Here is a 25120-nt window from a genome sequence, read left to right as displayed (position 1 = left end):
GACTTTGAATCTTGGATAAATTATATAGCAATAAGTGGCTGGTTAGAGATCATGCTCATCATAACAGCAATGCCTGTTATGATTTTTCTTTAGCATAAACTTCATTATGGATCAGGCTGCCCAACACATCAGAGCTCTTCATATTTTGCCTGTTTTCCCCAACCTTTGCCTTATTGTTCTAAGAATCTTGACTTGTTCCCATTACTCATAACCCAGAATCCTTTCTGATCTATAGGCACACATATGACTTCAGGTATTAAAGTTGTTCTCAAGTACATATACTAGAGAGAATAAGACACAGAAACCAATGAAAAAGAAATTTCAAATATGAGGAGAACGTTGTAGTGGGATAAAAGAAGCAGAAAGGTAATCAAAATCAGGAAAACCAGACAGCCAGGACTAAGTTTATAAATTCAGTTTATAAACATGATGAGAGAAATAAGAGTTAGGGTGAGTGACTTCAGGTAGCTATGGTAAGCTTGATGGAGCCTACGCAGAGGCTGTTTTGAATTGGAGAGAATGAACGCCCCCTCCTGCCCTAAGGTTTTTCCAAGTTGTAATGGACAAGGTCTCTGTTTCATTTTTATTTCGTTTTGGTCTGGTTTCCTTTAATTAATGTGTGTGTTGTGGGGAATAATGGGAGTGTTTTTTTAGTGATTACTTTGTTGTTCTTCTTGTTTGGAGAGCAAAAAAGGTCTTCTGCTTAGGCACCTGGAAACATGACTGGAAAGAAGAACACAATGATGTTCTGTTTTCCATCTAACCAAGAGTCTAGGAACGATCTGTTATAGGAAAAAAGATATTGGAGAAAACCAACGGATTTGTTTTGACAAAGGAAATGAAATACACAGACTTAGGACTGCTTCTTCCTAGAGTCCAGTTGAGAACGTTTAAGACACAGTTGAGCTGTGGGCCATTCCCTCCATACTACTGTGGATTGTCATAGAACTCTGCCAGTCTGAGTGCTGTGGGTAGCTACTCCAAAGAAATGCTTTGCTCAGTGAAATCACAGGAATGATTTTGCTGTTGGGAAAGGCAATCTCATGTGCACAGTCTTTTGACCCCCACTTGGCCACATAAGAATGGGTGTTGGGCCTGGAACATTTCCTTACCAAGAGATAAAGAGACCATAGAGCCTGTGCCTGGCTTATCACCTTGTGTGGGAATATCTTTCCCTGTTTCAGTCTCAATGAGTGCTCCTTTGTTCTGCATCAGTGTGTACATCAATGTTTCTCAGGTATGTCCCCAACTATCAGTATTTCAGACTGATTGGGAGGGTTTGTGGTCTTCTACTGAAACACAAGAGGGGTGCTCACAGGCCAATTGCCCTGTATCAGCTGCTGGGGCTACCTGCTGGTCATGAGGGACCAATGCGTGCCATTGGAGCTTACTCTGTCTCTTTTCTATGTGAGTAAAGCATTGTTCCATCCAGTGCCTGACCATTGTGTTTTCCTTGGCAACTCCAATACCAAGACACAATGGGCAGAATTGTTTGGACTTCTATTCCTGGTGGCTGGCCTTGTGATGACCTTGCTATCCTCCATGTAGTTGGAGTCCTCCCCTGGTATTGGTAACTGGTCCACAGTGTTCAGCTCAACACATTGCATTTGGCTGAACGGTTTACTCATGGAGAAGCAAGCAAGCTGACTGTGGTCAATTATTTTCAGAAAGCTTTGTGATGGCCTTGGCCTTTAAGAAGAAAATGTAAGAGAAATTTCCCAAATACAAATGAGGGAAACTCTGAGAAAAGAAACATATGGAGGGGGGAGTCCAAACTAATAAAATTCAGTTATTAATATTAATGTAACTTTTATTTCCACAAAGCATACAGCAGGACCTGTTGGGTTTTATTTAGAGTAAACTTTGCTATTATTTTATTGTGGTAGCTTATGTTTTGCTAATCCCCACCAGTTTGAAAATACAACAAGGGCAAAGTCACAAAACCATTTCCCTCTTCCTCACCACACCCTTCCACCCTCTGCCACCCAGATTCATGGGAAGCTCAGCCTGGATCAAATACTGCCTATGCCATGATGTTCCCAAAAGATTCTTGTGTGCTCCCAAATGTCTGCCTCCTGGCCACCATGTTTTCTCACTCCTGGTTGAGATCTGTAACAAGATTACAGTCTTTACTGCTAAGACACAGTTTCAGAGTCCATCTCCGAGTTGCTTGCTAACACCAAACTCATTGGGGTCTCTGGATGCTTCTTTGTAGGCTGCCAGCTTCTAGGTTGTTGCATTGCTGTGAGCCAGTAGCACTGTCTTCTCAGTACTCCAAGCCCCTTCTCTCTGTAACCCAATGGGCTCCCACAGTCACATCCTGAATCAAGAAATATATTTGCTGACCTCCGCCATCCCCTGTTTGAATTCTAGTACCTGTGCCCTTGATATCTTAAGGAGATTTCAGCTCTTAACATCATTAGAGTGTCCTCTTCGTGGGATCCTGTGAAGTCTCTGCCTCTGACTACTTGGTCTTCATATCAATAGAGCCCTAATCCTCAGTTCTGCATTTTCTATTTCTCTGAAAATTTTCTTTCAGGTTTGTAAGGGCATGCAGAAGGTCAAAGCATTCATTGTAAAAGCATAGTCTTCCTTGGTCAGGTTCAGAAAATATTTAAGGTCAAGATAATATAATTCCCGTACTACCATGGAGGACTTTTAAAAATAATGACTCTAAAATCATACAGGCAGGAGGAAGGATTCCTTTTGTAACCTGCTTGACAGTGAGGATGAGATGGTTAATCAGGAGGTTAGTCTGAGGGTCTTCGATGAAGCTACTATCCCCCTTGGGTATTTTCTCTTTGTATCATTCCAACCAAGACTTTACTGGTCTTCATTTGAGAGTGTAAAGCATGCATCTCAATCAGGGCAGAAAACAGAGAGAAAAACAAGAGTGCTAGACACATAGAGTTGCCCTCTTAGATTTGTAAGACACACAACTGGGGCTCTCCCAGGTGAATAATGAAAGCAGGAAGCTATCATTTTGTCAAGGCTGTTGGAGAAAACAAACCTCCTTAACAACAATATAAAAGTCTCAGTGATAAAGGGAAGTGTGAAGGATGGTATAAACACAGCCTGAGAACACGTAGCAAATATTGTTTAGTGAGACATTGCATGAAAACCTAACATCCCAGCATAGACAAGCCTCTGGAAAGAGCAGGCTAGGGCACTTACAAAAGCATCTCTGTGATGGGAAAAAGGGAAATCTTGATGCAAGTTTTTCTACCAATTCAATGAGGAGAAGAAATAAGACTTTATATCTAACCTGTCCTCTTATTCTTACTTCATATCCTTTATTTTGTGTAAAATATAATTTTACATATATTGTAAAAGAATAGAAAAAACTAAAGAATTACCCTCTTATGATACCAGCCCCAAGGCTTAAAGGGAGACTGAGGAGACCTCAGGAATTTTAAGGAGGGCCCGATGGAATGATATACAGCTTCTTTATTATTTCAAGAGATGCCAAAGCAAAGAAACAAAAATAATGGGTCTTGCTGCCTCCTTTTATTATCTAGGCTTTCGAATGTACTATTTATCATAAAATTTAATTTTAGCTCTTAGAAGGTCTGTGTGTGTGTATTCTAATCATTTTATTCACCAGGGGAAAACTGGCCCTCCTCTCTTCCCAGTTTTCGTCCAATGTTTCGTTGGACTTGCATCATAAATGAAAACTCTCTGTGGCTACCAGCCCTGAATCCCAAGGAAACAGTACAAACTGGATGGTTCCAACTTTAAAGGAGATGGGGAGAGAGAGGAGTCTTGGGTAGAAGTTTCAAACTCAGATACCTATAGGGACCAGGTAATTAAACAAGTAAAGCAGTTGCTCTGTCTACAGGACTCAGCTCCTACTCAATTCTTAGGGATATTGTCAGAGATTCTGGATTTACTAGGAGTCAGAAATCTGGATTTTTTATTTACATTCTTTTTTACTGCAAAACGCTGGCTTCTTTAAAAAAAAAATGGTGTCAGCCAAATAAAACATTCAAAGTATAGGTTCCAGGGCCAACAGTTTGGATCACTTGTCTGAGTTAAGAGGTACTTCCCAATGGAAAACAATTTTGGGAGGGAGGTGTTAGAGATTGAAACAGGCAGCCTTGAATTAAAAGGCATTCTGGTGAGAAAAGTTCGAACTAGAGAGTAAAAGAAGCTAGATCTAAAGATCCTATGTCTATATTAGTGTAGAGGACGCTCAGAGGACATTCATATCCTTGAAAACACTTAAGCTTTCCCTTCTGTAATTAACTCAACTCTTTATTAGGGAAATAAAGAAACATGCATATATCTGCAAAACCCAGCGCAAGGTAAAGAGAAAGAGTTTCACTCTAGCCCATCTCCTTACTCACTCCTTTTGAGGACACATCATTCCAAGGAATAATGTTTGAATAAACTGGAGTGACCAATGAGCAGCAGTAAACAGTGTTGCATAGGTGGGGAAGGAACCACCCAAGCTCAGGGATACTGCTCAGAGGACAGTGCACTAGGTTCAGTGAAAACAAACATTATTCTTAACCCTTATAAGATGCTAACTTTGAAGACAGCAGATGAATAAACATCCAGATTGTATGTGTAATTCTGGTAGAATATAGTTTCTGGATTCTAAGCAGGTATTGTGATAAAGTTCCCAATCAAGGAGCCATTTGAAGAACTGATACGGGTAGATGGCGAGGCACAGACATAGACATAGAGAGATATAGAGATAGTACATGACCTGTGGTACTTATAATGGTCATGCTGCTGACCCAGTCTCAGCATCCAGTATTTCCAAGAGGAAGAAAATCATTCCCTTTTACAGAATGTTGTAATATATATGTGTTACATGTACCACACATTACCCTGTGTGTCACACATTACCCTTTCATGATAAGTATGGATGAAGCTGGCAGCCATTGTTCTCCAAGGATATGAATATGTATAAATTAAAATGTGTTTGTGTATGTGTGTGTGTGATCTGTCATGTAACGGAAAGGTCACTTGGAGGTAACTAAGCTTGGATGTAGCTTCTAGCAAGGTTGAGTATTTCTGACTTAAGAATAATTCCTAGAGCTTAGCATAGGGTGTAAAGTCTAGTAAAATGTTGTAATTTGATTTATGCTGTCCCTGGATCTACCGACTGTGAAAGGATGAATTTCTTGATCAAGACCCATGACCCAATAGGGTGATTTATAGACATTTTTCATAGTCAGTAGAACCATGACTAATAACTTAGTGAAACTGTTTTAAGTAAACTGTTAATTCACTACATTTTTCAAATAAAAATTTTTTAATTGTTTTATTTGTTTTTAATTGCTAAAGAAATAAATGTTCATCATAACCATTTTTAAAATATAGAAAAGGTGTAAAAAGAAAGGATCCAATAGAAACCACAATCCTTGCACTGAGTGGTAATCTTACTCAGCTGTTGAACTTTCCATTTTTTTGATTTTGAACAATTCTTTTTAAAAATCTGCAATAAATATATTTATCTAAAATTTTACCCATCTTTGAACACATTTTAGGATAAATCTATAGATAAGAATTTATAAAAATATGTATACTTAAATTTTTTGATACATTTTTCCAAATTTTCCTCCAAAAGTTTATACTAATTTTACTCCCACCAAAATTATATCAAGAGTCCACTAATTCAAAATTTTTAATTTAAAATTTTAGCTGACAATTATCAACATAGAAAGATAGTAGATAATTTGGTAAAGCAGTTTCAGAAGCAGAAGAAAGTAGTGTGATTTTGCAACTGAATTCTTTACATTGCTGAAGTTTAATTCTACTATCTCGTAAGATCTTATTTTGATGACACTCTGGTAGGCACAGATATATTTCAAAGAAGAAAATATGCAGCATTAACTTCATCTTGTCTTATGTGATTTACATAAAACATTTCTAGGCTAAAGCCAAATCCAGAATTTTGAGAATAATGAACTTACATGAGCTCACAAGAAGAGTTCAAGAAAACTCAAATAAATATTTGTTTTCAAAGCCATTAACACATTACTCTGATCAAACCTATTGTGCCCACCTGGGGCTCACTCAATAGCAAAATATAAGCAAAAAATAGCACTCAATAGCAGAAGATGTCAGTGCTCTCTAACTTAATCAGTGAAAAGAAAATGATTATTATTGTTATGCCGGAGGCTTAACATTTTAAAAAATTGCATTTTCTTTTACTCAAATTGAAAACTAGCCTTCAACAATAATTAGTTTATTTTAAATCATGAACTTTCATTAAGTCAAAAGAAAATGGGAACTTGCAATTCTTTGAAATATTAAGGTAAACATTATCTAGTCAGAGAACAAAATGTCCCTGGATCTCTTTTTTCCTCAATATGTTAAGTTATGATCAAAGAGCTAAGATTAGAATTAAACGGTAAAAGAGCACAGCTGAATTGGACCTTCATAACCACTTTCTGCTTTCATAACCACTCTCTGGCACAGAAACTGTGGTTGCCTCAATTCGTATCGACGCAACAAGTATTTATGATGGACTTACTGGATGTCGAGTAATTCGCAGGCTCCGAGAATACAAGAATTTATACAGTAAGACCCTTGCCATAGAGGTCCTCATTGTCTAATGAGGGACCTACCCCAAACACCAACTGGCAGTGCAATGTAATGTAAACAAAGCTGATTTAGTGGTATGAACAGGAGGGAGCCCAGAGGAGGAGCTCAGCCTGAGAGATTGGAGTATACTTCTTATAATAAATGGCACCTTTGCCAAGTCTTGAAAGATCTCATCCCAATGAAGTTAATCTGAACATGAGTGAAAAATGAAAAATAGAAGGATACCTCTGAGGTAAGTCTCAAGGCCAAATGTAGTTCTGGGAATTGAATAGTTCAAAGCGTCAGCCTTGTAGGGGCAAGGTTACTAGGCAGGTTATCAGACTGGACACGGTCTGGAGAGACAAAAGGATAAGAAGGAAATAGTAGGAATGACTTGATATTGAACCTTACACTATTCAATGTGTTGACTTGTTTTCTTCGATTCTTCTATGTATTTTATTTTTTCCATTTTTGTTGAGAAATAATTCACAAAACTGTATATATTTAGTGTACAACATGATCATTTCATATACATCCATGCTGTGAAAGGATTACCACCACCAAGTTACTTAATACATCCATCACCTCACATAGCTAACTCCTTTTTTGCGTGTGTGCCATGAGAACACTTAGCTCAAGGTCTTTTATCAACAAATTTCAAGTATACAATACTGTGGTATAAACTACAGTTACTATGCTGTACACTAAATCCTCAGAACTTCTTCCTCTTATGACTGAAAGTTTGTACCCTTTGATCTAAATCTCCCCAGTTTCCCCAGCCCTCAACCTCTGGCAGCCACCACTCTACTCTCTGTTTCTATGAGATCAGCTTTATTTACTTAATGTTTTTAGATTCCACATATTTGTCTTTCTCTATCTGGCTTATTTCACTTAGCATAATACACTCCAATTTCATCCATGTTGTTGCAAATGGCAGGATTTCCTTCTTTACTGTGGTTGAACAATAGTCCATTGAATATTTGTACCACATTATCTTTATCCATTCATCTGTTGATGGCCATGTAGGTTGTTTCCACATCTTGGCTATTGTGAATAATGTTTCAATAAACATGAAAGTGTATATATCTCTTCAATATACTGATTTTGTTTCCTTCAAATACATACCCAGAAGTGGGATTGCTGGATCATATCGGAGTTCTATTTGTAATTTTTGAGAAGCCTCCAAACTGTTTTCCTTAATGGCTGCACCAATTTACATTCCCACCAACAGTGCACAAGAGTTCTCCTTTCTTCATATCCTTGCCAACAGTTGTTATCTCTTGTCTCTCATAATAGCCATCCTAACAGGTATGAGATAGTAGCTCATAGTGGTTTTCACTTGCATTTCCCTCATGGTTAGTGTTGTTGAATACATTTTAATGTGCCTATTGGTCATTTGTATGTCTTCTTTGGAAAATGTCTATTCAAATTTTTTGTCTTTTTTTTTTGTGGAAGATTAGCCCTGAGCTAACATCTGCCGCCAATTCTCCTCCTTTTGCTGAGGAAGACTGCCCTGAGCTAACATCGTGCCCATCTTCTTCTACTTCATATGTGGGATGCCTATCATAGCATGGCTTGACAAGCAGTACATACGTCCACACCCAGGATCCAAACCTGTGAACCCTGGGCCGCAGAGGGCGGAAGGTGAGAACTTAACCACTGTGCCACAGGGCCGGCCCACCTTTGCCTATTTTTTAATTGGATTTTTTTTTGCTATTGAGTTCCTTATATATTTTGGATATTAACCCTTATTAGATGTATAGTTGGAAATAGTTTTTCCCATCCCATAGGTTGCTTTTTCATTTTATTGATTGTTTCCTTTGCTGTGCAGAAGCTTTTTAGTTTGATGTAGTCCCACTTATTTATTTTCACTTTTGTTGTCTGTGCTTTTGGAGTCATATCCAAAACAATCACCGCCAAAACCAGTATCAGGGGCCTTTCCCCTATACTTTCTTCTGAGAGTTTTACTATTTCAGGTCTTACATTTAAGTCTTTAATCCATTTCGAGTTAATTTTTGTGGATGGTGTAAGATAGGGGTTCAGTTTCATTCTTTTGCATGTGGCTGTCCAGTTTTCTCAGCACCATTTATTGAAGAGATTATCCCTTTCTCAGTGCATTTTGACTGTTTTTAAGGTTACTTGCAGAATGTGTTAGTTATAAGAAGAGGAAAGTATCTGAATTTGGAGATTAAATGGTATCAGCTATGGGTAAGAGAGGATTATTAATAAATAGTTCTCAAACTTTGGTGAACATAAGATTCACCTGAGATGTATTTTAATGTAGAAACTTAGACCTGGATATTATGATTCATTATGTTCTGAATGGAGTTCAGGTACCTGGCCTGTAACAAACCATGAAAGGGTGATTCTGAAGTCCATAATGCTTGAGATGAGAGTCAGAATCTCACAGTTCTTGGTTCCTGGAGATGTTGGGGACAGAAATATTTAGGAACAAAAAAAATTTCCCCCAGAATCCCAAAAGTCAACACATTAGTACTCCAAAAATTCCCAACATCTCCCATCCCCACTCAGAGATTACAGGCATCAATTTCAAATAGGCTGACTTGTTAATGTTCAGAAAAGGAAACAACACTAGACAATTCATAACGTATATCTTTTTATTTCAATATTTACATCTAGTCATTTGTTTGAATGAAGGGACTTCTTTGATTATGAACATTAGTAAATCTAAATATATTTGCATTTTCCAAGAACATTTACATTTCAGACTAGGCTCACTACCTTTGTATTCTAATCCTACTAATGTATTAAAAACAAAAATTTTCAATTTAAAACACATGCCTATGACATTGAAGCAGATTCATTGTATAATAACTCATCTCATTTTTTCTCCATGTAAAGTAAATAATATTTAATCATAAAAATGGGTCTGTGGAAAGATACCAGCATAAACACACCAAAAATAAAGATAAGATGGTTCTGCAGAGCAGAGAATTATTGAAATGAATGAATCTGGGAAAATCAAAGAAAATCAAATCCAGAAATGGCATTTACAATACAGAATTAATGAACAGCTATTGTGCTCAAATTGGAAATGTCAACGCATATGTCTTATTTTTCCAGCACAGAGAAATTTTTAGAAATGCCGTCACCACCTACTGCAAATGCCACTACTGTTAAAGCTCCTGTGGGAGCCAGAAAGGCTTTGCACAAAGCTGACTGCAGAGAAAGGAGAGGTCATTGAGATCAGAAAACCGTTATGAAAAACAGACTACACAATATAAAAGAAAATGAAATTTTCTAGTCCATTAAAAAAAAGATAAGGTATATTTGAATTGAAAGAATTTGAAAATTCTTACTAATTTATTTTTAATAAATTTTATTTTAACGTAAGGAACTAGTCAAATTTTATTGCGCCTTCCCTCTCAATGTCTTCTGTTCCCTAGATGTCAATCATAGGAGTTGACATGTGGCCAACTGTGGCATCCTAGCCCAGCTTAACAGCTAAAGAAGTCCTGAAGAAGAAAATGCATCTCACAATGTAAGTTGTTTCCCTCAGTGGGATTCATTGTAAAAGTGGTGATTTGATGTATAACTCATTATGTTCACCAGTCTTTTAGCACAGGAAAGTTTATATAACATACTAATAGAAATAATGGATCTAGTGATATTAAACCAGATGCTCATAGGCATTAATGTGGAGCTTGTAGAGCTGGGAAAAATCATGACTGTAGTGGATATTAGCTGTCCCACACCATGGACACTCTGGGTGGCTCTCTGAATCTAGAGGTCCTGCCTGTACAAAAGGTGAAGCTGTTCCTTCTGCTAAGTGCTTCTTTGTGGCACCTCTGGGTGGCCAAGGAAAGTGCATGTGACCTGAGCATAGTCAGATCTTCTCTTGTGAGACTTTGGATATAGAGATGAGTGCCACACAAAGTGGAAAATAATGATCAAGTTTATGTCTACCAGAGGCAGGCTCTGATGAGACAACCAAATGGTTTCTGATGCTCTGGTTCTTGGTCTGTTTCTGAGCCTGGTTCTGTAGCCCTGGCTTCCCATTCACTCCTTAAACGACCTGATGGTAGCCTCATGAGTGTCTTCCTTTTAACCAAAGAAACCACATGTGATCAGGAAATGCAATTCTGGACCAGGCACGATAAGGTCAGAGAAAGGATAACCGTGAACTGGAGGATGAGGTTGGAGTCAATCTCTTCCAGGTCAGAGCATTTGGCAAGTCCAGGCCACATTCTTTTTTATCAAATATTTTGAACATCACTCCAGGGTTATAAAGGTAACACACTTCTTTTAGGGTTAACACTTAAGTTACTTTCCCAGGGAGGATTTCCTGGCTTCCTGATCTAAAACTTCAACTCCTACTGTCTACTTCTTCCCTGCTTTATTTTCCTTTAGATTTATCACTAGGTAATATATTATATATTTCAGAAATTTTTTTGTCTATAGACTGTCACTTTGCTAAAGCTCCATAAGGGCAGGTATTTTTGCTTCCTTTGTCTGATTGCTATATCCCCAAAAACTATTACGTTAGAGACACTCAGTAAATGTTTGTCAAATGATTAGGTGAATAATTTTGCCCCAGATTTTGAGGGTGCTCTAAAAAGTTTATATGAAACAAAGACAATGTTGTGTAATAATGTGATCACTACTCATTGAAAGGGTCAGTCTTTACAGGGTAGAATTTTTCTCATCAGTCCTGTAACATCTGCTTCTTGACTCTACCTCAGAACTAGCTACTGAATCAGAATCCCGTGTTTTGGGACCCAGAAATATGAATTATAACAGGTTCTTCCAAATGAATTACACGTATGCTATAGTTATAGAAACACTGAAATATACAATGAAAGATTTTAAAAATTTTATCTATGTTCTATCCAGATGTCAGAAAGCAAAAATTGGTTCAATAAATGTTCTTGACAATGTACATGTCAGATCTTATTTTTCTTGGAAACTTTAGACTTAATAAATATTGCATAAAATCGAGATTAATTTACTAATATAGCATATGATTAAGAGAAGCATTCAGATTTCACCTGTAATTGACATAAAAGTAATGAGGGAAAAGAAAAGCCCAAAAGTTGTTAAAAAGGAGCAGAGACAAGTCCAAGATGCCTGGCTTAGCTATAGACAAAAATGAAGCATTCGGTAGGAACAATTAAAACATATTAAATCAATAGTTAAACCAGAAAGAAAGGAAAAGATTTACTATTTTTATAAAAAGATATGTTTTAAAATTGATATACAAGAATGCATATGAGGTAGAAAATATGTGAAGTGAAGGAGTGGAAAAAAGAAAGACAAGAAGGAGAAGACATTACATTAAATATGAGAGAGGATATAAAAATAGATTTAAGCTCTTGAACTTAAGGGAAGCTATCTGAAATACTGTTCCCAGAGGAAAATGGTGTAAAGGTTAGGGTAATTTTCTCACTGTGGCACGCCTCATACCATCAAATGACAGAACAGAAGAATACAGAACAGAGGGAGGGTTTGTACCTGAATTAAATGATACACTAGGCAAAGTTCTTTGAATATATTCATAGTCTACTATTAATATATCTCCTTGCTTGTTTATTAATAACAGCTATAACTTTATGCCAAGTTTAAGTAAATAAATCCTGGCCAACAAGTTCTTTCCCCAATAGGAACAAAAATAGCTGATTGGCAGATAAAAGGCAAACCCTAAAGTCATTCTACCTCTTGCGTTTGCTTTGATTTCTATCTTTGAATCTCATATGTTCTTCTGCAAAGACAGGAGAAACCTTCAGGGCCAAGATGCTTCAAGGGCAGTCATCACTGTCTTACAGTTAAGTATGCTGCTTTGCTGTCCATCAGCCCAAAGGGAAAAGTGCTTCATTTTAACAGGATGGCATGTCAGGGAGAGGGAGCGAATGCTCTTTACAGCATGCCAAAGAGAAATGTCTTCCCCTAAAGTTTCCTTCAGTAGCCAAGCTGTGACTGTTCATTTATGCTCAAGTATAGGACATCTCCTGCCTTAAGTACTAGATTTGGGACACCAAGAAGTTCATCAGCTCAATTTAACCCAAATACATTCAATCTGCAACTTACTATGTGCCAGACACTTCACAAAATGATTTAGAAGGCATAAATCTCTGCCCTCAAGCGCTTCACAAAACAGTAGGAGAGCTAAAATGTGTACATGGATAATTATACATCAGAGGTACTATGAGCATCACTGTAAAAGACATCCACACTACAGAGATTGGCCAGGGATTGTGTTTGTATTGTCAAGAGGAACAGTGCTGAAATTATTGGGAAATAAAAGTATTTAAGATAGGACGATAAGTTGCAGGATTTGATTTCCATCTTTGAAGAAGTCAGGGGCTGATTTCTCTCAAAGAGTTATGAAAACCAGTGTCACCGACACTCTCTCACTAATACACACATGCACAAAACTGATAGTCGTTAGAAAGTTTGTTCCAGTGTGAGATACCTTTTGGACCACAGTGAATCTCAAAATCTCCATCTTTTGCTTAGCTCCATTCTATCTCAGTAAATACATTAGGTAGCAAGTCAAATAAAAATCAAAATAAAAAGCTGTTTTTTCAAATATAATCCAAGGTAAAGGAACTTAGATAAATTGATGAAAAGGTCATCACCTAAAATAGCATGGAAGAGTTCAAGGGCTATATGGCCTTCAGTCGAGGGATGAACCCAATAGAAACACTCAATGTGCATAAATTAGGATTTAATCTTTCTACAAGGCTAAATGTCCCTTTACCGAGTTCAATATTTCTGCCCTCCTTTCATCAAACTGCTTTTGAGAATGAGAATTTTCTGTTCATATCCTTCTTTTTCTTTAGTTATGCTAATATTATTGAATAGATTTAACATACCAATAAGTATTTTAACTTTTGTACATCTTATTTGACCTGAAAGGGCCTAGTAGTTTGTGAGTGATTTAAAATATTGAATTGAAATGATGGCATAAGTGAATACACATTTACTGCAAACATTGCATTTTTTAACCCCAAACCTGGAAAGTTCCATTCATTCCTCCATCCTTTGCTATATGGCCAGGACTTTTTTTCAGTGTGGGTATGATGATTGGAGCTTTTTCCTTTTTTCTCACATAAACTATGTGAGTAACATGTCACCTACAATTTCCAGTAATGGCTCCTTTAAAGTGAATCAAGAATTTAAATGCATTTAAAGCAATCTGAATATAAAATTGTTCATGACTTTTTGGTTGTTGTTCCTGTTTTCTCAATCTTTTATAGTTTTGCTTTTAATCCCACGTCCAATTCGATGATATTTTTTAGCATTGTGCCTTAATGGAGGCAACATAAATTTTAGTTTTGAAACACATATTTTAGTTTTCAGAGAAATAACTCTCACTTTCAAGTTTCATTGGATTACAAGGTTTAATTAATTTATGTGATTACAACAAACAGGTTGGAGGAAAAAAATGCAACTACCTCTTGGTGAGCAGTAGCTAAGGATGAAAGCTGCCATTCCACGGTGAACTAGTGAGGAATTTGCCAGCAAGTCAAATATTTCACCGAGGTAATACAATACAGATTACCTTGTCACAGTATTATAGGAAACTCTTTATCATTAGTACTCAATAGTTTAGGTTGATATTTCACGGTCAACCAAATGGACCTACTGTGTGTTGACTTTAGGTTGAGATTCAGAGGAAAATCATATTCTTTCATTTCTAAGTTCTCCAAAATACCAAAATTCCATGAAAGAAGAGAAAGAGGAAAGGCTTTTTTTGTTCCAGGACAATCATGATGTCTTGCATGAACAACTGATCAAGGAGGTGGCGTTTGAGCTTGGCCTTGAGTGATGGATAAGATTTCAATGTAGAGATGGAGAGGAACGTGACAGACAAAGGCAAGAAGATGAGCAATGGTAGGGATGCCAGATAAAATACAGGATGCTCAGTTAAATTTATACTTCGGACAAACAATAAATAGTATATTTTAGAAAAATATATTTCATATATGGTGTGGGACATACTCATACCAAAAAGAAACTATTCATTGTTCATGTGAAATTTAAATTTAACTGGGTTTCCTGTATTTTTGTTTGTTAATCTGGCAATCCTATTTGTGAGGCATGTAATTAAATCTGAGGTGCTCCAGCTTCACAGGGAGATAAATGGAATGGTAGGGAAGAATCCATATTTGAAAGGCCTTGAATGTCACAGTAAGGATTTAAAAAGCAACTAAAAGGATGTCACCAATCAAATTTCTAGTAGAAGCAAGAGCGTAAGAGTGAAGTGGCACACTTGGAAGACAGAGGTCTGTTTCAACTCTTTCAGATACTGATTTGGATGCTTAGTGAATATTACTATGAAACTTAACAACTCATTTTCTTTATTTGTCAAACGGTGAGCACACAAATAGCCAGCCCTGGTGGTCTAGTGGTTAAGATTTGGCACCATCATCTTGCAGCCTGGGTTCATTTCCAGTCAGGGAACCACGCCACCTGTCTGTAGTTTGTCGCACCGTGGCAGCTGCATGTTGCTGGGATGCTGAAAGCTATGCCACTGATATTACAAATCTCAGCAGAGTCACCCATGGTAGACAGGTTTGAGTGGAGCCTCCAGACTAGGCAGATTAGGAAGAAGGACCTGGCCACCCACTTCCAAAAAATTGGCCATGAAAACACTATGAACAGCAGCAGAGCATTGTCTGAAATAGCACTGGGAGGTGAGAGGATGGCACAAAAAGACCAGACCCAGGGTTCCACTCTGCTGTCCACAGGGTCACTAGGAGTCAGAATCAACTTGGCAGTACTAACAACAAAGCACACGAATATGTCCCATAACTCCAGGCCATATATGAAATCAATCAATTAGCGCTTGAAGATCCATGGCAGGTATATTAATAAAGAGCATATTTTACTCTCCACTCTTTAGTTATTGATTATCCAATTTGTAGACTGAATACACTGCTAATTTGCTTTGTTTCCTTCTAGCCACTTCATAGATTATCATCTTCACTAATGAGCAGGTAGGGAGGGAAATGACAATAGAGATCAAATCCCTCCATTTCAGTAAAGTTGTTAATTTATCTATGCCAGCAACTGTGTTAGACTCAGAAAACACAAGGGTGAGTAAGACAATTCCTAAATTGAAGGATCTCATAGACTAATGTGGAGGCTTGTAATTATTTCTTGCAAACTCTAGTGAAATGTTTTATGATAAAGATTATTAAAACTTTTAGATAAAATAAAGTTTAGGGAATTTCTTAGGGGCTTTATATATTCCCTATTTCATTAAAGTTTTACTTTAATTTTAATTAAAACAAAGGCTTGTTCTTTCCTTACTCTTATTATGTTATGCACTCGGTCAAGCTACAAGTGTTGTAGACCAGACTAAAAGCAATCTTTAAAAAGCTGTATAAATTATTGATGTTAAGACTAATTATGTACTACTATTTTTTCTTTTTTTTTGTAAGAAAGATTGGCCCTGAGCTAACATCTGTAACCATCTTCCTCTATTTTGTATGTTGGACACCTCCACAGCGTGGCTTGTTGAGTGGTATGTAGGTCTGTGCCCAGGATCCGAACCTGTGAACCTTGGGCCACCGAAGTGGAGCGCACAAACTCAACTGTTATGCCACTGGGCTGGCCCCTGTACTACTAATTTTTAACTGTCATAGAGTCAGACAAGAAAGTTATTAGAGTGACCTGGTTTAGTCCTGGGAGAATTCCAAGAGGATATTAATTTTAGAGAACAGACCTTAAGTAGTAAGGTAAAATGAGAGGAAGAGGTACTTTTGCACAGAAGGAGGAATGTAGATAAAATTAAGGAAGATAAAGGCAGTAGCAGTTGAAAAGAAAGTATTCTGGCCTGGAAAGTACTAGTCTTCATGTTGGGGAAATAATAAAGCAAATTAGAAAGTGAGTAAGGCATAATGTGGAAGGGCATGAAAGTAGGCAGAATTTTAATGTTGAAAACGTTGGAAATAAAGAGGTAATTACAGAGTTGGGGTTTTTCAAAAGTAATCTGTATTAGTTATACGCTACAAATTACTCCAAACTTAGCCACTTAAAACAGTAACTTTTTGTTATCTCAGAGTTTCTGTGGGTGAGAATCTGAGAGTGGCTTAGCTGAAGGTTCTGGCTCAGGATCTCTCAGGTTGCAGCCAAGCTGTCGGCTGTCAAAGCCTGACCTGGGTGAAGGATGTGTTTCCAAGCTCACTCATGTGGTTGTTGGGAGGCCTCAGCAACTTGACACATAAGCCTCTCCATAGGCTACTTGAGTGTCTTGATTACATGGTGGTTGGCTTCCACAAGAGTAAGCAAAGAGAGAGACACACAAAGAGAAGGACAGAGAGGCAGAGAGAGAATGAGAGAGACAGCAGGAGAGTACACCCAAGGGGGAAACAACAGTCTTTTAAAATCTAATCTCTTAATTGACATACCATCACTTCTACTGTATACTATTAATCACACAGAACAAACCCGATCAATATGAGAAAGGACTACACAGGGGTGTGACTCCCAGAAGGAGGCGATGATTGGAGGCCATCTTGGGACCTGTGTACCACAGACTGTTATCGCGAAAACAGGTCTTCCGCTACTTCTTTATTTTTAATTTTTTTCGTGTGAGCATGCAGGATAGATTTGAAGTGGCAAGTTCAGAACTCAGTAGATAAGGAGGGAGCCTGTTGTAAAAATAAGGACCTATAAACAGAGAGTGAAGAGCAAGTTTGATATAGAGTCTGATGAATAAATGACAAGCGATAGAATATATTGGAGTATTTGAGGAAGCCATTTGGGTTAAAACTAACTTGGCTTGACCTTGTTTTTCCAAAAGGTCCTGACATGGCCTGTTGAGCATGCAGTGTACATCTGCTTTAAACACTTACTGTGCCCCAAAGCCAAGAATAACGCCCCTAAAGATAGAGATGTAACTTTCTCCCATATTGGCATTTCTTTAAGGATAAGCATCTCTTCCTGGAAACTAAGGATTCATTACTGCCCTACTGTGCTCCCCTTGTGACCACTGAGCTGCTGACCACCAGCCTGCTGTGCCAGCTAAGCATCTTGTGACAACTGTAAATGAGGCATTCCTATCATATGTGGTGTATGCTCTTTGTTCCAAGACTGTATATAACCACTTTGTACATCCCACTTCTTTGGTGCCTTTCCTTCCTTGGGGAAGAAAGGCTCCATGCTATAGTCCTCAAACATGACATAATAAACTCACCCAAATTTTGATTTATAGATTTACTATGGAGTATTTGTATAGACAAGTCCATAATAAATAAATCTAGTTCATGAATCAGCAAATCTTATTTCTAACTTGCCAGCTCACAAATTCTGGAAAGAAAGCACACATATTTTCTTTCAGTCTTTTACTTCATCAGGACCATGAATGGGATCCCTACACTTAAGCTAAATTAACAGATATTCTTGCCGATTTTGTGTGCGTTTTCCACAGGTTTTTGTTTCAGTGATTCTCAGTGGCTAAAACTGTATCTTAGGCCCCCAGGAGCAGTCTTTGAAGGTTTACATTGCTTTTTATTTACTTTCTTGTGCCCAGGAGCATTTTTGATACTCCTCAGAGCTTTGAAAGCAACTGGTCTTTCTCCCCAGAGGAAATTTGAACAGTTCACAACAGCTGGTAAAATAGCTCAATTCTTCTTCCTTTCAGAAGATGAAACTAAAGATGAAAGAGAGTGATTTTTCTAACCCCTGTTTGAGCGAAGACTCCCCCACAACCTAAAAGATCAATCATATGGAAAACAGAAAGTTTTTCAGCACAAGGATGACTTCTCAATAGAGAATGAAGAAAAAGTGCAGGAGAAGGAGACATGTCCACCGTGCGATGAATGGATTCTCAAGAAAAAATATAAAGTGCCTAGAAGATATTGCAGGTCCCCTTGCAGAACACTGCAATAAAGTAAATATTGCAATAAAGTAAGTAACAGAAATTTTTTGGTTTTCCAGTGCATATCAAAGTTATGTTTCCACTATACTCTAATCTAATATGTGTGCAATAGCATTATTTCTGAAAAAACAATATACGTACTTTAATTAAAAAATACTTTAGGAGCTGGTCTGGTGGCATAATGGTTAAGTTCACATGCTCTGCTTCAGCAGCCTGGGGTTCGCGGGTTCCAATCCCTGGTGCAGATCTACACACTGCTCATCGAGCCATGCTGTGGTGGCATCCCACATACAAAATGGAGGAGGATTGGTACAGATGTTAGCCCAGGGACAATCTTCCTCAAGCAAAAAGAGGAAGATTGGCAACAGATGTTAGCTCAGGGCCAACCTTCCTCACCAAAAATAAAAATAAAAATACTTTATTGCTAAAAAATGCTAACCATCATCTGAGGCTTCAGTGAGTCTCAATCATTGTGCTGGAGGAGGGTCTTATAAAAAACATGTTATCGGCAAAGCACAGTAAAACAAGTTATGCCTGTATCTAGCAATGAATCAAATCCAATAAAATGTAGAAGAATAGGTACTTAGTTGTTGATTTAACCTTAAAAGCCTCTGTGGGTGTGGCGCATATTGGTTAAGAATAGAAGTTCTGATATTTTCCAATTTTCAGTGATCTTTGATGAGCAAATCTAAGCTAAACTTTAGCCGACTTCCAAACTGGAGCATGATTACACAGTTAAGCAGGCATTAGCAGTGAAAATTTAATTTATGTGTCAATTTGTTCCATAACTACAGATTAGTTTAGGTGCAATCTTAGCAATATTTTTGTCTCTGGTGTATTGGAAGCTATAGTCATAAGATCTACTTTCATGAATAAAACATCACTGAGTCTATTCCAATGTCAGTTGTGGTAACTAAAGCAAAAATTGCCTCTGGGACAAGAGATGACATTAAAGCGAAGACACCCGCACCTTGGGCCATAGTATCACACCGCAACTACAGGGCTAGGAAAAGAAAAACTCTTCAGTAAGGTCATTTTTCATACATCACACTAGCTGCTCATAAACCCAGAAGCAAGGATCAATTCACCAATACATTCTTTACATAACTACAGCTCAGCTTTCACCATATGCACAGCTAATAGCCACACACACATGCTGCTTTTCAAACAGCACACGAACTACATTCTGTTAACTATTTGTTTAATACTTACGTAATAAATTGATCAAAATTTAGGGATTTAGTAAATTAATTCCCCCACTATCTATACATTGATTACACACTCATTTAGTTAAAATCTTGAGAGGGCCTGCCCCATGGTCGAGTGGTTAAAGTTCTGCACACTCTGCTTTGGTGGCCCAGGTTCACCGGTTTGGATCCCCAGTGCAGACTTACTCCATGCATCAGACATGCTGTGGAGGCATCCTACATACAAAATGGAGGAGGATTGGCACAGATGTTAGCTCAGGGCTAGTCTTCCTCAAGCAAATAAGAGGAAGGTTCACAATGGATGTTAGCTCAGAGTGAATCTTCCTCACCAAGAAAAAATCTTGAATATGTGTGTGGGTTGAATGACGCCTCCAAAAAGATAGTGAAAATCCTAAACCCAGTTACCTGTGAATGAGATTTTATTTGGAAATAAGGCTTTAGCAGATATAGCCAAGTTAAGATGAGATCATACAGGTTAAGTTTGTGTTCTCTGCTTTAGCAGCCCAGTGTTTCGCTGATTCAGATCCTGGGTGCAGACATGGCACAGCTGGTCAAGCCACGCTGAGGTGGCGTCCCACATGGCACAACCAGAAGGACCTACAACTAGAATATACAACTATGTACTGGGGGACTCTGGGGAGAAGAAGAAGGGAAAAAGAAGAAGAAGATTGGCACAGATGTTAGCTCAGATGCCAATCTTTAAAAAAAGAAAACAAAAGAAGAGAGAAACTTTCCTGTCACTCTCCAGAGGGAGCGGAACTCTGCTCTGTATTCCTGTGGGATCCAGGTCCTATGAGGGTTTGCTACCTTCTAGAGCTTTGTACTTTTACCCATGGCATAGAAGCAATGGATCTTTGTCTGAGTCCTGGGGACAGGAGCGTTTCATGCCCTTTTCTGTTAAAGAAGGGTCTGCAGAAGTGAACAGCATTTGATGCCACTTTCCCCTCTTTCTATGCCTGTGCCACGAGGGAATTCTCTCTCCTTGTCCCAAGCCTGAGTACTTGGTGGAAGCCCTTGAAAAGAGCTTGGAAGTGAATGCAAACAGCCCTTGTTCCTGGGACCCCCGCTGCTCTGAAGGGAAACCTTAGCCTACACTTAGCTTTCAGGAATTTATTAAAATTTTGGCTGATTTCTTCTTCCTAGTTTCTATACCAGCCACCTTTTCCTCTTGTGCTTTTGGAGTGAGGCAGGTTACATGTCCATAATCCCTTGGAATGGCAGGTCCCTCTGAAATTTGGCTCATTTGGTAACCATGGGACATCAACTCTCCAAAGGGCTCAAAAAACCAGTTGTGATTTAGCGTTTCTTCATTGTCAGGTTGAGAGCAATGTTCTCTTGCGGTTTTCCATATCCTTAGAGGAAACAGAACTCAGAATGTATCTTTTTACTCTATGAATATAGTGTTCTGATGCACATTCCTGGGTAAAAACCATTTATAGTATAATACATAGTTATTGAAATAGACACATTAAAAAAGAGTTTAACATCACTTAAGGATATATAAAATGTCTATGGGAACATAATGGAAAAGATAATTAATTCTCTCTAGGTTGGGGGTTTAGGCTTCTCTAGAAATTCCCTCTAGAAAAGGAGGAATTAAATTTTGGTCTCAAAAGCTGAAAAGGGATTAGTAGGCAGAATAACTTTGAGGCACAGTGACATTAAGAACTATTGACCTAAGGGTATATTGATGAATAAAATGTGCAAAGAATTGTTACAAAGGGAGTTTGACACAGTTGCCTTTAAGGACAAAAATCTGGAAACTACTCAAATGTTCAACAGTATAAAAGAATATTTAAATAAATTAAAATACATTCGTAAAACACAATGTCATGTAGCCATACATGAGAAATGTTATTGACTTTTAAATCAAAAAAAGATTTTGCAAAAATATGTACAAGGTGATCATGTACAAAAATATGAACAATTTAATTTACACATACACAAATGCACACACACAGAGAGAGATACACAATAAAAATGCTGAAGGTTTTTCTGCTATTGATATTTTTAATTTTAAAAAATTTAAAAATTTTAATTGATTTAATTTCTTTCAATTGCCTATATTTTTAAAATATGTTACATATGATGTCTTCAATCTTGGTGCCCCAAAAAATGAGAGGTATTAAAAATAGGTGAAAATGATAATACAAATGCTGGCGAGGATGTGGAGCAACAGGAGTTCTCATGATTGCTGGTGGGAATGTAAAACGGTGCAGCCACTTTGGAAGACAGTTTGGCCTTTTCTTACAAAACTAAATACACTCTTACCATATGATCTAGCAGTCATGCTCCTTGATATTTACCCAAATGTGTTGAAAACATGCCCACACAAAAACCTGCTCATGAGTGTTTATAGCAGCTTTATTCCTAATTGTCTAAACTTGGAAGCAACTGTGATACATCCAGACAATGGAAGGTTATTCAGTACCAGAAAGAAATGGACTATCAAGCTATGGAAAGATATGGAGGAACCTTAAATACATATTACTATGTGAAAGAAGCCAATCTGGAAAGTCTCCATACTGTATGATTCCAACTCTATGATGTTCTGGAAAAGGCAAAACCACAGAGACAGTAAAAAGATCAGTAAAAAGTAAAAAGATCAGTTGGAGTGGAAACCCGGAGGGATGAAAAGGTGGAGCACAGGAATTTTAGGGCAATGAAAATACTCTGTACGATACTATAATGATGCCTACATGTCATTATGCATTTGTCCAAACCCACAGAATGTATACCACCAAGAGAAAACCCTAATGAAGGTTCATCATCTGGTGGGGGATGTTGAGAATGGAGAAGGCTGTGCATGTATGGGGGCGGGGGGTATATGTAAACTCTCTGTACCTTCCTCTCAGTTTTGCTGTGAACCTAAACTATTCCAAGAAAATAAAGCCTTTATACAAAAGCAAGTGAGAAAGTCAAAACAAAAAAGAAAAATAAAATGAAACCAGAGATGAGGTTAGTGAAAAATATATATATATATATGTATATACATGTATATATATGCCTTGGGTGCTGTACCTAAGGCTAAAAATTATTTTAGCTCTGAGCTAAATTTTGCTCAAAATGTGCACATTTTGCTCTGAGCTTTCCAGTAAACACTGAAGAGATGTTAACATGTCATGTCATAAGATTGACAGTACTAAGAAGATAGAAAGAAATAGATTTCCAAGGAGAAACACAGTTAATCCTGATATTAGGATCCAAGAGAAAACTCTGAGTCTTTGTAAAAAAAAATGGCATCGGCTAATGGAGTATGTACCACCCTCAACAACATCCTGGCGGTACATACACCATCGCTTGCATTCGTTTATTTCTTTGGGAATTATTTGCATGAGAAGAAAATAGTATGATGAGGTTAGGATGCCAATTCAAGGTGGATAATATAGAATGGGCCAGCTAAATTCCAAGTCTGATACTGTTCTGGCTTACATTGCAGATTGAGTTTGGAGTGTAGAGGAATAGAGGGCTGGCAAATCTGCCTGATATTTGTCCATTCACAGTGTTTCCCTTGCCTAAGCTTTGGCAAAGTGTTAAGTGATCATAAATTCTAGGTCCATTCTCCTGTGAGAAGCTGAAATGCAGCTATACCATATGGAAATCTTCTAATCAGTAAGAAATCTGATGCAGACAGATGCTTAAACAGAAGTCACCCTTCTTCCACATGAAGGGATCCTAGAAAGGCCTTGTGAAGCGGGTCTAAATTGTCACCCATAACTAATCTGGGCTCTACTTTAAGAAACAAACCAATGAACAATCAAGACCCCCCAACTTTCAGCACCACAGTACCTGTGGCAATAACTGGACTCCAGAAAAATCATAGTCATTGTAGCCAAGCAATTATCTTATATTATTAAACACACACACACACACACACACACACATAACCTATTAACAACCAGAGCCTGTCAAATAGTAAACAATGTAAATTTAAGTTGTCCCTCTGAATTAAAAGGTTTGCATGATTAATTCAAAGATAAATGAAAGCATTAATTAGTTGTTTAAAGCAGTTAGGTATATAAGTTGGATAAATGATGTGGAGCATCTACTCAAAATGATGAAATTGCTTTTAGAGTACTTGATTGACTTTTATTTTTCCCTGGCGATAATTGAACAGCATGGCTAGTTGTCAATTAAGTCTATTCTATTTCTTGACAATAAAGCCTTGCCATCTGCATATATAACTATATACCTATATATGCCATCAGCATATATGACTATATACCCATACCTATATACCAATGCTCTCTTTCTGCCTGCTCTAGTGAAGGATCATGCCCGAGATAATGAAAGTGATGCAGAGTAATTAAATGAAAAAGAAACCATATCCTTGTTTTATTCTTGTGGAAAAATTACCCGAAATATGAAAGTATTGTTTCTCCTGACCTGAACTTCAAAAAGGATTCTGTATAAACATTAATAAATATGGTTTATAGGCTCATGGATTCTAGCCTTGAGGTTATTACTCTTTCAGAAAAAGGCTGAAGAAAGGTCACTTAGAGTAACCACATGTTATATTTTATTCCAACAAGGTGATAAGGAATATAACTGAAGAGCTACCACAGAAATGAAAAGATTATGAGGAAGTTGAAAATTGCCTTGAACGCACTCATATAGTCTTGGTGGTTTGGACTGCTAGAGAGATGAAAGGAAGCATCATGAACCTAGGAGAAGGTTCTATTTAAAGATAGCAGCCTGGATGTGCAGGTAGGTGAGACACCTCTCTCACGGTTTCCAGATAAACTCTAAGATATCTAGTTGATTCTAATTTCAGATAGACAAATTTTTTTCCAATATAAGTATATTTTCAGTATTGCGTGGGACATGCTTATTCTAAAAAAAAAAATTGTTGTAACTGAGTGTCCTGCATTTTTATTTGCTAAATTAGGCAACCCTGTCCCCTCTGTCTCAGATCCCTTTTAAAATTTCAGAAAATAAAGTAAAAAAGTATAAATGCACAATTGCAAAGAGAGTGTCTGTTGGCTGGGAGGTTGTTGGAGGCATCAGGAGAGGAAAAAAGTTAAACAAAACTCTGCTTGAAAAAAAAGTAGATGGGATAACGTTGGCAAAGCAAATTGTAGAGAGTTTCAGCCTAGAATGCCTGAGAAGGAGCTGTAAGGAAGGAGGCAGTCAGCCTGCCTGGCTGTGCCCTGGAAAGGTCTGGACCAAGGAGTAAGGAGGGAATTAATAGAAAGTCTGTGCCCTATCGAGCTGATGTCCTGCCCCTCCCAGCACCACTTGCGGAACTGCAGATAGCAATGCTTTTACCTCTTTTGGCGATGTAACAAAAATAACCCTAACAATAAGCAGTCCTTCCTGAAAGAAATCAAAAGACCTGTTTGGCAGAAATAAGGCAGTTGTGAGGGAGTGGTTGCCCTCCACTTGGAACTGGTTTCTCAACATCTCACTCTAAAGCAAAAGCCGTCAAGTAGTCACACACTTGGAGATCCAGTTCAACTCTTCTCCCTGGCATGCAGTAAGAGCTCAAAAAGCTTAGCTGCAATTATGATGAGAAAGAGACTTAACA

At 37.8% G+C, this 25120-nt stretch overlaps 1 long non-coding RNA gene across 1 annotated transcript; it reads left to right on the top strand.

Annotated features, from left to right (window-relative positions):
• Window positions 1-6415: 6415 nt before the first annotated feature.
• On the top strand, window positions 6416-24884 carry LOC138920885 (uncharacterized). Its single transcript, XR_011432844.1, has 5 exons — window positions 6416-6790; window positions 7998-8181; window positions 9945-10039; window positions 18149-18414; window positions 24126-24884. It is a non-coding gene; the product is annotated as an uncharacterized lncRNA (long non-coding RNA).
• The last annotated feature ends 236 nt before the right edge of the window (window positions 24885-25120 follow it).

Source organism: Equus caballus, chromosome 26 (genome assembly GCF_041296265.1).
Source record: "Equus caballus isolate H_3958 breed thoroughbred chromosome 26, TB-T2T, whole genome shotgun sequence".
NCBI lineage: Eukaryota > Metazoa > Chordata > Mammalia > Perissodactyla > Equidae > Equus > Equus caballus.
The sequence above is the reverse complement of the archived record's forward strand: the minus strand, read 5'-3'. Positions and strand labels throughout refer to the sequence as shown.